Source organism: Prinia subflava, chromosome 7 (assembly GCF_021018805.1).
Source record: "Prinia subflava isolate CZ2003 ecotype Zambia chromosome 7, Cam_Psub_1.2, whole genome shotgun sequence".
Taxonomy (NCBI): Eukaryota; Metazoa; Chordata; class Aves; order Passeriformes; family Cisticolidae; genus Prinia; species Prinia subflava.
In genome coordinates this window covers 21,928,992-21,945,110 of record NC_086253.1, presented here as the reverse complement: position 1 = coordinate 21,945,110, position 16,119 = coordinate 21,928,992, and positions in this window count along the sequence as shown.

The window sequence follows — 16,119 nt, the reverse complement described above, 5'->3', positions numbered from 1 at the left end:
TGTGTGTGTGTTAGTTTCTACTGGAAGATTAAAAGAAGCCCTTTTAATTGATGCAGCATTCTCTTGCACACATACGTAGATGTACACTCCCCAAGCATAGGTGCATACACATATGTACACACTCTAAAGACACACAAGAACGTATGGATAACTAAACTCACATGGAGTATGCAGTAATAAGATTTCCACTTTAGTAATTCTATTTTTCCCACAGGCCTTTAAATTTTACCGTGTTGCACATAAGCGTTAGAGCAACCTATAATTAACTGACCCAGTACTCTCTTTTGCAGTCCCTTTTCTTAACTCAGTGCAGAAAAGAGGGGTGTTCACTTAATGAAGAGTTTTGAGCTCTTTGTCAAGGTGTGTTTGGAGGCATGCTTGCAGGTCACCATGAAGACCCTGTTAGAAGCAGGTTTTTAACTTGTGAAGTGTCCCATATAATTTCCTAAGTTAGTAAGTATATAAGCATTTCCATAAGCTGAGGAACATCCAAGCCAGAGGAAGTTTCATGTTTCTTTATTGAAGCAAACTTGTTCCACTGAAGCACAGGAAAACTAACACTTAAAGTATCATTTAATTTTGGATGCCCTCTCTGAGGTAGCAAGGATGCATTTTTTCGGAGTAACTGGTATTAGATACTGAGTACAAGACATGATTCTTAATCAGCCTTGGTAGTAGCTGAGGGCGTTCATTTTTTTTTTTTTTTGTATATCAACCTTAGGACTTCCAAGTCAAGTCCCCAGAAAATGAAGAACCTAGAGTTAATGACCACCCCTGAAAATTTAAATTACTTAATTAACATCATAGAAAATCTGGGGTAGAAGCCAGGACGAAATGTCATTCCCTCCTCCTCTGCTATGTTAGCTTTCTTAGCTGTGAAAGTGGTTCTTTCCTGCAATTCCTTGCCTCATTCCTAACCTTAGCTAAAAATAAATTTGCAATCTGCTTTATTTTATGGTCCTGCACCAACCTTAAAGGTAGTTACAATAAAATAGGCAAAATATACTCCCAAGTGCTTTTAACTTAGTCATTAAGCCACATTTTCCCTCCTTAACCCACCCTCTGGGTCTTCTCACGTACCTGGTCTGCTTCCCTAGGGACTTTATCCTACTCTATTCTCCATTTCTTTATCCCATTCTGCTTGTCCTAACCATTTTTTTTCATACATTTCCCAGATTCCTGTCCAAAGTGTTTGTCTCTTTCCATTAACCAACACCTGTTTTTCCCCTTCCAGCTACAGGTCCTCTTTTTGTGCAGTGTGAGTGTCAGTCTGTTGTTCCTCCCTCTCCCTTCCTCACCTTGTCCTCATTTTTTTGGCCAACGACTCACTTTTAGTTCATCTCTCTCCATGTTTTTTACGGTTCATGATTTGAAACCTTGGTGGTTTTGAGCTTCTCTTCTCCCCAGTTCCCTATTTTACTTCATTCTTCCCTTTCCCCAAGGGCAGTGGGGTGTCCCCTGGTCCTCCCTGACAGACACTTCCAGGACAGTGAAAAGAAGCTTTAGCTTTGGAAGCTTTAGAAGCTTCCAAAATATATTCTGGTAGTGGTGACAATTGTTCCCATGTGATAAGAACATTTGAGATGGACCTAAAGGCTTCTGGGTCTAGAAGGTGCTTATGGCAACAAAGAGGATACACATTGGACTCTCTTGGAGGAAATGCATTCCAAATACAATCCAGAAAGTAAAGGAAGAGGAGGGACAGAAGGCTGACATGTTTCTCTGAGAGTCTGTCCAAGTTTCTGTGTCACTGCTTTTGCATAGATTGTTGTGGCAAGGAATCTTGGAATCATATCTGAAACAGAAATTAGGGAGAGGCTGAGCCTAGGGAGTATGTAGATATCTGCAGCTGAGTTAAGGGAGACCCATCTGCTGTGCAGGGTTCTAAGTGAACTATACCTACTGCACAAGTGGCAAGTCAATTATAGATGCATAAGTCAAAATATTCATGTTTCAAGGTTGCTGGTGAATAAAATTTAACTATCTGATTTTACATTTGTGTCTGTGTGTATATATTTATTTATTTGTTCACATTACATGGAAAATAAAATCTCTGTTCTCTGATGTGTTTGTGTGAATAGAAAATGATGCCATTTACACTCCATTCTTAATGTGATTTTATGAGGTTTATTGATATGGCAAGTTTATTTTAGATATGTGAAGACCTGGGGGAGTAGGATTATAATAACATTAATTTGTCTTCTTAGTGCTAAGAAAGAAAGAAAAAAAAAAGGAAAAAAACTTGCTAAGTTGTGTTTAACCTGCAGGGGTTCTGGAAAAGCAGCTGTCCCTTTTTAAAGTTTTATTTAGTATTTGCCATAATTTTTCATCTGGATCTTGAATTGATACTGCAGCTGTGTTGGAGGAAAAGGAAACTTCCACTTTTCCAAGTCCAGAACAATGTACTTAATCTTGGAGGCAAGCAGCAAGAACAAAAGGGAGTGTCTTAACATGAATCTGATTATTCTGGCACAGAAGTGGTGGCAGTGGATTTCTGTGTCTAGTCTACTGTTGCTAATAGTGATTTCTGTAAGTTGATGGAGCACAGAGTACCTTATTACCAAATGTCTTCACAGACATGTTTTGCAATCATTGCCATGACACAGTTGTACAGGGCTGTTCTCTCAAGTGTTGTGAAGACCCTTAAGCAGCCTCAATGTAAAAACATTTGCTGATGAACAATGAAGACAACTATCATCATCCAAGGGTGAATTTTAATTCAAAATAATCTTTATTCACAAACAGAACTGGTCATTTGGTACATTGCTTCAGTAAAATGATTTAATTTTTTTTTACAGAAGCAAGAATAGTTTAGTCTATTCTTGGCAGTTAATAATATTTGCTGAGCTATTTAAATAATTCAGTAACTCTCTTCCATGAGTTATGCATTGCTTATTGTAGGGAATTACATCAGTCTGTCCTTTCATCAATGTAGTTGTGTATAAATGAGCAGATACAAAAATAGAATTATAGAATCATCAAGGTTGGAAGAGACCTTTAAGGTAATCCACCCAGCACTGCCCCCTAAACCACATCACCCAGATGTTCTTGAACACCTCCAGGGATGTGACTCCACCACATCCGTGGGCAACCTCTTCCAATGTCTGACCACCCTAAGAGTGAAACATGTTTTTGAATATCTCATCTGAATCTCTCGTCTCAGCTTAAGGTCATTTCCCCTAGTTCTCTCACTGGAGGTATGTAGGAAGAGACCAGCCCCCACCTCACTTCAACCTCCTTTCCAGTGCTTGTAGAGAGCAGAGAGCTCCACTCTGAGCTTCCTCCAGGCCAGACAAACCCAGCTCCCTCAGCTGTTCCTTATAAGAAAAAACGAGTCCTATGAGGAACAGCAAAAATGTTTCAGGGCTCCTGGCTCTAAAGTCATTGCAGGGTGCTGTTAGGGTGAGTTGATGTACCAACCCCTTTTCTTCATTCCTTTTTTTTTTTTTTTTCTTTTTTTAAGAAAATCTGCCTGTTTGCACTGCATGGGAGCAGCAGCAGGCACCAGGCAGACACAAGTGCCTGGGCACTCACTAGGTGCTTAACTCCAGGCACCAAACTCTGACTCAATCTTTGCCAAGTTCTCTGTGAGCAGGTAAGTGTGCTGAGCATGCCATTTGAAATTTCCTATCAGCTGAGCTGCCTGATGGGTGCAGTCACTCAATTTTTAGTTTTCCTGTGTAAGAGAGTTGGCAGATGCTCTTCCAAGAGACATGGTTTTCTCTTGTTTGTCTGGATGCCAACTGAAACCAGTTGGACGGCTTTAAATCTTTTACAAAAAACAACTATGTAAAAGCTTTGCTTTAAGGTGTCCAACTACCCACAAAAAAGCTAAAAATAACAAATTGCCTCTTCTTCAGAATTAGAGCTTGTTCTCCCAGTAGGAATGTGTGAAATTGCTTTATTGGCTTTTTTGTAGCTGCCTTCTATTGACAGAAGTGAGGCCTGAAGATGTGAAGGGAGAGTTCAGGAATGTTTGGACCCCAAATTCTTGAGTCTCAGTTGAGGTGGTTGTTTTTACTCTTTTTCTGCTAAATAAATAAATAAAAAAAAGGCCTCAAAGCAGTTGAAAGCATTTTATCACTCCCCCCCCCCCAATTCATTTGTTCACGAATGCACATAAAAATGTGAAAGATGAGAACTATCTTCCCTAGAGGATGTAAGTACTCACACCTGGTGATTTCAGTAGGAGACTGAGCACAGCTAGAACTGGGATGAAACACATACAGCTAAACAAATTATTAAATCTGAGAAAGATGACTCCCTCCGGGGCAGTCAGGGCACTGAGTGTATTTACCCCGCAAATTCTCATGCTTACACTAATTTGTATCTTTGCACTACAAAGTATGCAGGCTTCAGTTTGTTACTGGGTGTTGAAAAACATGTTATGGTGTATTATAAATTGCTGCTAAGTAAAATGGTTTTCCTTTAGGTTTTCTTTGCTCCAAATATACGTTATGTATTGTCTTCAACATGCTGATGGAATTTTCTACTGAATGAGGTATGGTCAAGGTGTCAGGACTTAACTTGAAGACCTGTCAACATTTGCAATGACTAAACAAGTTAATTGGGACTAGCTCATCTGAGAAATTTAAGGATATAATTCCAGGTGATCATGATGCATCTTTGGCTGCTGCTGAATCCTTGGTTCCATAATTGCTAATTTAGATCATTCAGCCTTATGTTTTCTGAGAGCCTCCTTCCTTAGAAAATAATTCTTTCCGAGGATGTGCAGAAGCTAGGGAGTCAAAGCTGCAGCTGATGACTGCATAGGTTTAGCAATAAGTTTTATGCATCATTTCCTCATTAGTAAGCTGTGAGGGAGCTGAGGTACAAGATGTAGTACCTTCTCACCTCATGGGAATGATGGAAGCATTAGAAATCATGAGAAAAACATAAGCATAAGACCCTCCAGGTTGCACTGGATGTCTATTACAAATTATGGTAGTTTTGATACATAAAATGAAAATAAATACCAAAAATTTGAAATAATATAATTTACCAAATCAGGATTTGGACAATGGACTTGAGTCTATGAGTCATGAGAGGACTACTTTTGGTACTGTCATAACACAACTGCATGAGATGTCATTTAACTCTTCACCTGGAAAAAAAGCATTTTGATCCACATTCTCTGCTAAATTCAACTCATGGCATTGAATCACTGAGAGCAGATAGGTGTTACAAGTTACCATGGCACCTCCTTGGTGATTTCCACTTCATGGTTCTCTTGAGCAGCAGTATCTTTTGAATTTTTCACAGCACTGCATCCTGGAATGGTGTGTTTGTATTGTGCTCCTTTTTCAGTTTTGTTTTAAGGTATAACACCAAAACTGAGGTTTTAAGATTGGATGTTTCTTTTTGAAGACACAAACTTGAGGTGTGAAACATTAGCAGCTCAGAGCAGGTTCTGGGGCTATTTGCATTGCTGGGTCTGTCCACCTCTGCAGCACTGCTTGGCAAATAGTGTGCTTACAGTTTGGTAGTATTTTGGGACACCAGCAGCACACAGATTTCTTAACACAGGTGTGACCTGTATTTAGGAATGAATTAAAGTTTCATTCTTTATACTGAAGGTTTTATAGAGGTTGCTTGCTGCTCTCCAAAGGAGATGGGCAGCTGAGCTGTTCAGAAGATAAAAGCACAGTTCTGAATAGTCTGTGGAGCAAATGAGTGTCTGTGCCTTCAGAGTGCAGCAATATCATGATTGATGCACTGAAAATGTCTGACAATAGTAAAGTCTCATAAAGTTTAAGCTCATAAATCTATTACTCACAAACTTAATTATGTCTCACAGTGAAATGTATAAAGCTGTTTACTTTGTACTCTTAAGGGCTTTTGGGACATTTAGAAACAGTATGGAAACAGATGGCACCTTATAGCTGTTACATTTCAGAGTCTTGCTGTGTTTTCAGGACATACTAAGATGAACAATGACAACATTTTTTTTGGCCGTATAGATTCAGCTCTCTTCAGTCCTCACATCTGCCTCTCCAACTGGAGCTGACTTCTGTCTGTCAGGATGTGCTGCAACTCAAGGGGGATTTTCATTATGTACAGTCAAATGGCCATTTCTTCAATGGACATGTTATTTTCTGTGCAATCCCGTTTTCTTGGACCCTGTAGGAAAGCACTGGAATGAGAGATACAATGAATTATTTATTGGAGTGTCTGGGTCAGGTATGTGGCAGTAGTGTCTTTCAAAACAGTGAAAAACAGTGTACAGTGAATAGCAGCAGCTTGATGTGATTTTCTGCTTATAGTGCCTTTTCAGTCTCTAAGAACCAAAATTGAGAGTAGGTATTGAAGTGGATGTTGGAGAGTTTTCCTGTTTTCTGACATGACATGAGCGTTATGTGTTCCTAAAGCTCAAAGCTGGGGGAATGCTCTTGTTCTGTCTGGCCTGGTACAGGCAAGCATTCAGATCTGCATGCAGCCTCCAGAGTAGCACACAACTGAGGAGGAGGAAGAGCTGCTAGGAAAACAAGTTGTGGGAAATCCAAGCTCAGGGAAAGATTGTCTGGGCTTGGAATGTTATTGTGGACTTCTCAGTGAGAAGGCCACTCAGGAGGACATGCAGAGGAGGGTCCTGTCTATGGTCTGCCAGGGAATGATAGCACAGGAGGTGTTATGATCCAATTATTGTGATTATTAGAGATGCCTCTGCCTGAATTAAAATGCAAACAAGATCATATGCCAAAGCTAATACTGAGGATTTTATTTAACAGTATAAATATGATATAGAGAGAGATAGAAAGAAATAGGGGAAAGAGAGTGGGGAAGAGAAAGAAACTGACAGAAAGACAAATTAAGTAGAAAGATAGTCACCACTTCTAAAGATCCAGTAGTATCCCACTGGTCCTCTTCCTCTGGTCTTCTCACTGGTGAGGGTCCCACAAAACACAGAACTCAGTGAGTTAGGATATGTTCAGGTACAGGGGGGAATGCCCAAGCACCTTCCCTGCAGGGAGTTTTACGCTGCCTTTTGCAACACTGAATTTGTTGCAACATTTGCAGATTGTGTGCAGTCCACTGGTGGAAGGCCTCAGAAATGTGTCTGAGGGGCACTTCAGTGGTCTGATGGTTTGTTCACCCTTCTGAGACATGACAAATGCCTCTCATGTGAATGTCCCATGTGAATGTGGTCTTCCCTTGGGCTGGTGGGGAGATTCACAAGCAAGCTAGTTTATATAAGAGAAGACAACTGGGATGATAAGAAGCACCATCTGCAGGGTCTACTTCTTATCTGTCCCAAAACTCAGCTTGTAATCTCTAGTGGTGGATGTTCACTCCCTCTGCTTTATGCAGACCAGACATTTTGCCATCACCCCAGAAACTCTCCTGCTCCCTCTCAGTTTGCAGGAAAGAGTGTGAAAACCCAGACTCAGAAAATGAGTCTGTGGGCTATAGCTTTCCCCAGCCTTGTTTACCTCTCTTTAGGCCTGAGATAACTGGACTACAGAATCACCTTTGCTTTACCTCAAGTTCCCATCAAGTGGCTTAACTCACAGTCCAATTTCCCAGAATCCTGGAGGCTTACTGGATACATGCACCCCAAGAAGGGTGGGCTTTGGTGGTGCAGATGAGCAGTTGCTTCTTAGCACACTTGGTACAATGAGCGAAGTCCTCTGTTGAGGACAGTGTTTAAGAATTATGATTTTTAAGTCTGTTACTGGAAGCCAAAGAGCACACACTGTTGGGAGGGTTCCTGGGAAACAGTGAAGGGAATCCATGGGAAAAGACAGCTTTCCATTGATTTAATAGGCTAAGCCTTCAGTGCTACACAGAGAAAGTAGTCCTGTTGTCTTGATATTTTTCTGGAGCTGGTGGCAGAGGATGTCTTATAAGCTTTATCAAAGGCTACTGGACCTTGATATGACAGGAAAAAAGAAGCCCTAGAATATGTATTTACTTGGATCAGCCAATTTTCTTGTTTGTCCAGAGTGTTAATTATTCCTTGGGGGGGAAAAAAAGAGAAGAAAATAAAACATATTTGAAGACACTGTAAATCCAGGTAACACACAGCTCTCATTTATTTTTCATGAGAAATAAAGGTCTATTTTTGTTCTTAGGCAATCTTTTCACTTTCCTTCTTTTAAAGCACAATGACAGTTAATGATTAATAGACACAGTCCACAATGCTGCCAGCAGGAAGCCAGCGTAAGTGTGGAGGAAGTCTAAATAATCAAAGGGAAAAGGTGACAGAGGCAGCCATTAGTTCTTCTGGATAAGAAAGTCTTCATTGCCTGGCTATTTGCCCAAATAAAAGGAAAAATGAATCGTGTATGCAGCACAATCTGTAGACTTCATGATACACTTCTCTTAGGGACAGAAGAAGCAACAGGGCTCAGTCTTTTAAAATTAATAGAAGTTGGTGCAAAATCCCCTCATTTTTAGTTGTGTCACAACACATTATTGCAGCAAACCAGCCAGAATTAACTGGGCAGCATTCCAGAAACAAACACCCTCCAGCAGAATGAATGATATCACACTGGACACTTGCCTTTACACAGTGACTCCCCTCTTAGCCATCCTAGTGGTCACAGGGGACCCTGTGTACTTACAAAGAAGGGTGGTAATTTTTAGAATTGAGCAAAAGAAAGTGGCAAATGTTGAGCAGAAAACTAGTTTCTAGTAGTTTCACCAAACTGAGTGACAAAATGCAAAATTATTAAAAAAAAAATAATAAAGAAAATAAAAGACCAAGCTTTTGTTTGTTTGCTGAATTGTGCATTCTGGAACTCTGTGTCATGGTCTTAAGTGAAGAATATTATTTCATATTCTTATGGGGAGAATGAGGATTCTTTCCAGCATTTTTTGAACAAACTGTGGATTACTGTCTCATCTGACACTTTGCATAATTTAGTTTCCTTTAATTTCTAGTCATAATTTAACAAGTGTCATAACACAGGCTGTCCTATCTTCTATAGAAAATGTTTTCTAGAGGATCTGTTAAATGTGCTCATTTAACTTGTGATGTAAAAGGAGAGGGTGGTAGCAGCAGTTACATCCAGCTCTAGATAGCGTCACACCTTGGACAAAGCTCTCCAGGCCTTTGAGGTGACTGCAGCTGTAGCAATGGTGCCCTGTGCCATGAAAGGGCGTGTGTTGCTGCCTTTCCCTTCAGCGTGACAGCTGAGCTTTCTGTCAGCTCTGGTGTTCTGGGAAAAAGCTGTGGTAGGAGGTATAAAGAGAACCATTCAGCAAAGTAAATTTAAGGTCCTTGACTGTGGCATGTTTTCCTAAAGAGTTTGTGTCTGCTACTATCCTCCCTCTTGGTGAAGTCTTGATGCCTCTACTCAGCCCTGGTGAGTCCTCATGTGGAGTGCTGTATCCCGTTCTGGTCTCCTCAGTACAAGAGGGACGTGGATCTCCTGGAGTGAGTCTAAGAGGTAGTGAAGGTCTACAAAGATGATTAAGAAACAGGAGCATCTCTCTTGTGAGGAGAGGCTGAGGCAGTTGGCTGTGTTTAGTGTTTAGAGAAGAGATGACTGAGATGGGACCTCATCAATGCGTGTAAGTATCTGAAGAGAGGGTGGCAAGAGTCTGGAGCCCAGCTCAGAGGTGCCAAGCAACAGGGCAATAGGCAGTGGGCACAAAGTGATGCACAGGAAGTTCCACCTGAATTTAAGGAAGAGCTTTAAAGTTCAGGTGACTGAGCACAGGCACAGGTTGCCCAGATAGGTTGTGGAGTGTCCTCTGGAGACCTTCAAACCCCATTTGCCCACAATGCTGAGTAATGTAGTCTAGGATGACCCTGGCTGAGCAGGGAGGTTGCACCAAATGACTTCCAGTGACCCCTTCTAACCTTACCTGTTCTGTGATTCTGTGAACTAGAATTAATTTTTAACTCTTTTTCATCCAGGATCTCCTGACATTTAAAAAAAAAAAATCTATAAAAATACAAGGAGATCTGCCAAACATAAGCTTGCACTTAATATTGTGGTGAAGAGGATGTTTTCATTGCACAACTTTTTTCTGTACAGGCATTTAGGTATTTACACATGTTCACTAAGTGTTCATCAAATGGAAAGTCTCTGATTTTATATAGCATTAATGGCGCTTCACAATCAAAATTGTATGTCTGCTTGATGTATTCTAGAAAAGTGCTGAAACAACATAAAGGAAGGTAGTAGAGCTTACTGCCCTTTTAAAGGAGTTTTAAATGAAGGGGAATCACAAATGTATGCTTGATTCTTTTTGCAGAGGAGTCAAACTCATTGATAATAGTAGGAACAAAGGCTGAAGAGAAAAAGTGGAGTTAAAGAATTTTATTTGAGAGCGTATGATAGTACCAATTCCTTGGATGTTAATGAGAAGGCAAGTAACAAAAGGAGAGAAAAATAGAAGTAAAGTAGCAAGCAAAGTCAAGCTAAAGAAGGTTATGGAGAAGGAAAGAGGCTGTTGCAGGAGAAAGATGGTTGCACAGGAGCAGAAACAGCTCCACAGTCCAGACTTAGAAACATTTAGCTTATTTGCAGACAGCCCTTATGTTATGTCATGAATGAAAGTCAATGATATATTTTATTGCTTATTTAAATGTGAAAGATCTATAATAGTATTTCCTGGAGGTATTTTGCCTTCAGAAACTCAGGATGTAGCAGCCACCTTCCCACAGTGACAGTCAGTGTAGGAAACTACAGAGAGGCCGTGTCCTGATCCCACCACTATTTCCCATCTGGTAAGGTTGAAATAATTTTCCTTTCTCTGCTTAAAAATGTTGCAGCAAAAGGCAGTTGCAGGAAGATACCAGAGAAGTTCTCAAGGGAAGGGTCTCAGAGAGGGGTTATAGAAAGATGTGAAGCAAAAAAAGCACTTTGAAGGATGAAAGATGGAGGGGATCCTGAGGACCTAACCTGGGAACATCCAGGTGTTAAAGAGGGGCCACATCTAGTCTTGATGGAGAGTGAATTGAAGACTTTTGTTGGATTGAGCTTGCTGAAGCAAAACTCACGTGATTACTGTGATCTTCTAGAGGAGGTGGAATATACCTATTTCGAGAAATATTTTTTTATGCACATAGTTTGTGTATTTAAATTATTACAATAGTTATAATACTATTCCTAACAGAACTAAATTATAGAAGAGAGGCTTCATTTTTATTCATCAAATAACACATAGTAAGTCTTCAGAGATTCTCAGTGAGACTGAGGAAAAAGCAAAAAATCACAAGTGCTCTGTTTTGATTGCTACTTCCGTTATGTTTCTTTTCTAATCCTGCGGTTTTTTCCTACCATTTTTGTATCTTTGATTTTGATACATTATTTGTAAGTATAAAAAAGATGAAAACTGCCAGAACAATGAGTAAGGCTGCTTATATATTATAGTTTGTGAGGATAGTTTTGATTAAAACCCCACCATATTTACAAAAAACTCAGAAGCTGATTTAATAAGTTTCCTGGGCACTCCGCAGTTCTCAGTGGATATTTTTCTGAGCTCCTGTAATTTCTTTAAGTCTCTCCTCATTTTGCACAGGAGATATGGATGTATCAACCAGCTTGCTTAGCTGATGAGAAAGTCTGTAGAGGTAGATACTACCAGATTTCGAGTCCAAAACTAGTATTTTAAATGCACATTTTGAACAGGTCACTGCTCAGATGGCTCACCATGGTAATTGCAATTTGACTTCCTCACACAACTCTGGTTAAGGTAATATTTTCAGTGCATCAATATACTTATTCTATTATCTTATGTTTTTTGAGGTAGAAAAGTTGCTGCAGGTGCCTTCTACTTTCATTTTTTTTCAGTTGGCTTGCAAAAAGTTAAATCAGGTTTTATTCACTAAAGAGTATCTCCATCTAAAGAGTTCTCTTACTGAGAGAAAGATCAATGAAATCATAACAGAACCATCAATGGTTTCCATTCCGTATCCATCCTGTAAAGTTGAAAGCTGCTCCTGTTCTATTTGCTAGCAAGAACTTCCTCAACATTTCTCAGAAGCAAAGGAGAATATTTTTGTCTGTTTAGTGGGAAACATTTGTCTTTAAAGCTCTCATCTCTAGAATCAGGTAAGTAGGCATAGGTGTAGGCTTTTTCAAGATCCACTGCTCATGTGCAGATATGCAGGCATTAATATGTTGTTAGTAAGCAAGGTCACTGATGAAGGCTGGGTCCTTACCCTCTGTAAGTACATGATGATGGGGTTTTTTTTTGTTGGTTTTTTTTTTTTTCAGATAAGAACTGGACTGGAACCGTTTTGTTTTCAAAAGTTACTATGTAAAATTTTTTAAAATATTCGTGTTTTTTTCAAAATTAAAAATGGTTGCTACACTTTAACCTCTAACCCATGTCTAATTCATATTGGCCAGGTGCTGAATTCACTGAGGAGTGGTCTAAAATTCCAGAGTTTGTGTTGGATAGAGGTAGAGGGTTGTAGATTCCCAGCTCCACTGCAGAGCCAGAGTCTTGGGTTATTTATCAAAAGATTTACTCTGGAAATGTGGACCTTGAAAGAGATGTGCTCCTGTCTTTGGGAGGGTCCTGGGGACAGGCACACCACAGAGGGATTTTGATTCCCCTATAGGCTCCACGACCTGGAACACTCAGGCCCAGAACACTCAAGCATTTGGCAAAAGATTATCAAGTCCAAGACATTTTTAATAAAAGTTTTTGTTCCATAGATTGACATTTTCTGACAAATATTCATCAGAACATTTCCACTGAATTTAATTCCTAAGTAGACGAAGCCATAAAATTTCACCAAGCAGTCCTCAACAATAGGATGTATTTGGGTCAAACTACAGCATGCATCTCTAGTGCTAAATTAATATCCTCTCTGCTATTGTTAGTCCAGGCAGCTCATAGCTAGTCAAAGCTGAAGATAAGCTGATATTAAAAATTACTGAGCAGTGGCTAAGACGACCAGAGAAGTGTTGGTATATCATGTAATTATCTTGATACTTGAGGAGGCTCTGTTATTACTTATTCAACTTACATATTTTATATAGGGGAAGCCACTGTACTATGACTCTGGGCTCATTTACATGCCTTTGCCTATTCAGAATTAAATGCAAATTGTATGAGGAATGTCCAACAAAAAGTATTCAGATTATTCAGAGTAGAGCTTATCAATAAGGATGATTCTCTGTTGATTCAATTATAAATGGTGTGGGCAATAATTTAAACATGTTTCCTTGAAGAACCTAAAATCAGATTTTAAAAATATTCTTATAGTAGATAACTGTAGGTTTTCTTAGGATTTAATCTTAAGTTCCATATTGTATTATCACCACCATATGGATTATCTTTGACTCACCCACCTAGACACCACAAACTGTTGGTGACAACGTCTGGAGCTCCTGCTCTGATTCCATGCTAGATTATTTTAAAATAGAGATAGCAATGTTTCAGACATACCGTCCATAGATGTGACTCTGCTGTGGGAGCACAGTCTGACATAATAGTACAGCTACTTTACTGCATTGCTGGAGGGATAAGATTTTTAACACCTGTTCAGATATGAATGATACATTTACTCCTCCTATCTCTACACTGAAAACTCATTTTGCTCTGAAGATAAAAGTAGTTCCTTCTGTCAAATCACCAGACACCCCCATTTCCACCCAGAAACCTGCTGACCCCTCAGAAGCAACCCGTTCCTCCCAAACTCAAATCATCTGTTTCCAGATGGAACAGGTCTGTGCACTGGAGCAAAATTTTGAAGAAAGTGATTAGACTAAAACTGCATGCATGCCCTGGTTGCCACATTTTCAAACTGCCCCTAATATGTCAATCTGTTTAAAACAGATGCTTACAGGGTAGTTATAGCTCTCCTGTGGGAGGAAAAAGTGTTTGAGATTTTTATGAGAAGAATGTCAGCCTTATTAAGAGGTTACAGAATAGGATGGAAAAGTTTTATTTAGTATCCAGAGAGCAAGTGACAAATATGAAGGAGGCCAAATGCCAGGTGAAAAAACCCCTGGCTTGATCTCAACTTACTTTTAATCCTCTGTGTCATATTTTTCATTGTGTGCTTGGATGACTCCAAAACTAGTATGTGGTAACACTGCACGCTCTGATAGGTACATATGAATGTGGAGTTTGGATGTAGGTAATACACAGAGACCAGCCATAGGGAAGGACATATAATCACTACACGAAGGAAAATGTGTTTCTTGAACATATACTGGAGTATGTTCTGTGTGTAGCAGGCCACACCAAGCCATCCATACATAATTTGAAAATGCCTGCTAGGGAGATACTCAGTCTTCAGAAGTAATTCATACTTAGAAGTCCAGAAAGCAGAATTTAAGAGGCTACAAGAATATTTCATTCTCCTAGGAATTTATTTGCTATTATAAAATCAAATTCTTCATGTTAATACTCAAGTCTCTCATGATTTTTCTACTCCATAGAAAATTTTGGCAGAGGATTTTGTTTAGAAATCAGAAAGCTCTGCAGAAGATAGGAAAAAAAAGGCATTGGCAAACTAGATACAGTTAAGCTAAATCATACTGTGCAGATCTTCCGTAAAAAATTGGCTCTAGAACTTACTGTGCTCCTTAAATTAGGTCTGTAGTAGAAAGCAAAATTATTTGCACTGTGAGCAAATTAATGAATTTCTTGTTCTTTGTGATATGCCTTTTGTGGGAGTAATTCTTCAGTGTCAGTTTAGCCACAATATTTAGATGTGTCTGTACACCTCTTCAGAGACAGAGCTGATAATACATCCTGTTAAAGGCTTAAATATTTCTTTGATACTAAAATATTTTTCTTTATTCCATAAATATCTGGTGCCACTGAAGTGGGATATACTGCCTAATGTGACAGTGAGCAACAAACTTGAAGCCCATGGGGGATGTCAAAGTGAGCCTTTTGCAAAGTAATTAATGTGATAAAACTTTTAGAAACACATTCTGTAGGCTTATAAAAAGATGTGTCAGCATTGCAGATACCTGGCAAAAGTTTTCAATTCCTATAGTTGGCTTTAACAGCTGTAATGGGGTATTTTTAAAATGTTTCAGGAACTTTTAGCAGTGCTGATCCCAGCAGAACAGCGAATATGGTACTGGGTAGAACAAATACTTTTCTGAGCATTTATCCACCCACCATTTATGTCTTGACCCCAAACCCCAGCTGCACTGGCATCTGCAGGGATTGTGCCCTTTAGATTTACCTGAAACAGAATTATATACTAACTAGGAACATACAGTCCACTTAACCATGCCTCCTCTGAAGAGGAAGAAGGGGACCTTTTTTTGAGAGGCTCTCATTAAATTCAGTGGACATTGGTTCAAAGTCTAAAAGTACCTCATCTCTTCCCTTCATGCCCCCATCCTAACACCCAAAACCCAGGCTAAATACTGCAGATGTGTGCTGGTTTGAAAGCAAAACCAGTGAGAAACACCAAGTCAGAAATACTATTTAATAGGAGAGAGAAAAAAAGTAAAATAAAATAAAAGCAATAGTACAAAAGACCACTGACAGAGTCAGAATACAACCTGACACCCTGTTAGTTAGGGTGGTGGTAGCAGTCCAGATGAAGTGCACTTTTTGAAGCAGTGATCCTGTAGAAAAGGTCTGGTAGCTCTTGTCCTCTGGAAATCCAATGGGGAAGGCCTCCTGTGCTGTCCCAAATCCCAGACTGTATCCAGGTGGGAATGCTCCCTGGGTGGAGCATCTCACAATGGGCTGAAATCATTCCATGAGTCCTGCAGTGGGTCCTTGATTGCCCATTGAACAGAGAGAGCTCCCAGAAGGAGTTACCAATGAGTCATGGGCAAGGCCTTGATGGCCCATGAACAGAAGATAGTCCAGCGGGAGGGGCAAGGGAAACACTGCCTCACCTAGTTTCAACAGCTCTGAAGATGGTGATAGAATACATACTTTGGGCACATCTTACATTGTAACCTAGGACAAGATGGAAAAAATGGCCTCTCTGATTGTTCTTGCAATGGGTTTTGTAGAGTCAGGAGAAAGTACTTATATGTCACACTTTTTCAAATAAAACACAGTGTAAAGTAAAAGTAGCATCATTCTGGTAGTTGTATTCACATACTAATTAATGCATTGTGGACTCACTTCATACTAAAATAGGAGTATCATTTTAAATTTGTCTTCTCATTTAATTTTCCTCTTCTTAGTATTGGCCAGAGGAGTCAATATGTTCATTCTTCATCA